Raw genomic sequence first — 1,350 nt, 5'->3', positions numbered from 1 at the left:
ACTTCCTCATCCTCCCCCTCACCATCATCCAAGCAAGCGGACACTATGAGGAAAAATGTGATAGCAACAAAGACTTCCTCAAGGAAAAAGAAGGGACCCGTGGTTGAAGAAGAAGAAGAATCTCACACCTCACCGCCTCCATCTCCGCCGCCATTACCACTGAAGAAGATCACCCCCGGACACAGTTCACAGAAGACCAAAATCTTTGTGTTACACAACACGGGGGAACCAGCCAACTTGGAATCATTGGTATTCAAAAATAAGTTCAACAAATCTCATTCACACTTTGATCCAGCAAGGTTCAATTCATGTGCATCCTATGAGTTCCACAAGGAAGTGTTGGAGAAACGCCACTTATGTGCCACATACCTAGTGAATCTGGACTCACTGGCAGCCAAAGGAATCAACTTTTCTCATCTGTTTGATAATCTGAAATGGACTCCTCAGCTCCATATTCAGAAACCCGTTTACCCTGGATTGGTACGTGAATTTTATGCTAATATGAGGCTGATCGATGGTACCATTCATTCCTACGTGAAAAGGGTATACACGACTCTGAACTTAGAGACAATTAGCGCTGTCCTAGGCTACACAGATGAGGGACCAAGAGCGTACATGACTGACAAATGGGACTCTCAGGTTGGAGTCACATCTAAGGTTGCCCTTCAACAAATTTGTGAGAACTTGTCTGGCTTGGATGGCACCATCCCGACTCACAAGGCCCTCGGCCCCACAAACTCACTGCTCCACAGGATCATCACTCATATTCTAACTCCTCAAAGTGGTTCACATAACAGAGTAACTGTTTCTAACTCTCTTGTACTCTTTGCTATTGTTACTTCCTCTCCTATTTCTTTTGGATACCTTATGATAAGGCATATGTGGGAATCTGTTAAAAGTACCAAAAAGGCAAATTTACCTTATGGCATATTTCTCACCAGTATTTTTGATTATTTTAAAATTGATCTAATCAATAAAGCTGTAGAGAATAAGGTTTCACTCATTAAGGGAGGAGGAGGTATGAAAGGGAACAAAGGAAAAAAGTCTATTCCCTCTGACAGCAAGTTTGAGAGCTGACCACTTGAGCATTCCAAGACAGCAGAATCGATCAAAGACATTCTTACTGAATTCTCTAACATGTCTAACCTAATGGTGGATTCATACAAGGCTGCACGTAAACAAGCTTTTGAAAATGAAAGGGCATGGGTGAAGTGCCAAGAGTGGGTGGGCCTAATGCTGCAGAGCTTTGAAGAAGAAATAGGGAGTGCCAATGATGATGATGCAGATGGCTCTAAGTACAATTATCTGATGATTGATCACTGTTTTTCTTATATTGATATTGGCTTCTTT

This window comes from Arachis ipaensis, chromosome B01, assembly GCF_000816755.2.
Source record: "Arachis ipaensis cultivar K30076 chromosome B01, Araip1.1, whole genome shotgun sequence".
NCBI lineage: Eukaryota > Viridiplantae > Streptophyta > Magnoliopsida > Fabales > Fabaceae > Arachis > Arachis ipaensis.
The sequence above is the reverse complement of the archived record's forward strand: the minus strand, read 5'-3'. Positions refer to the sequence as shown.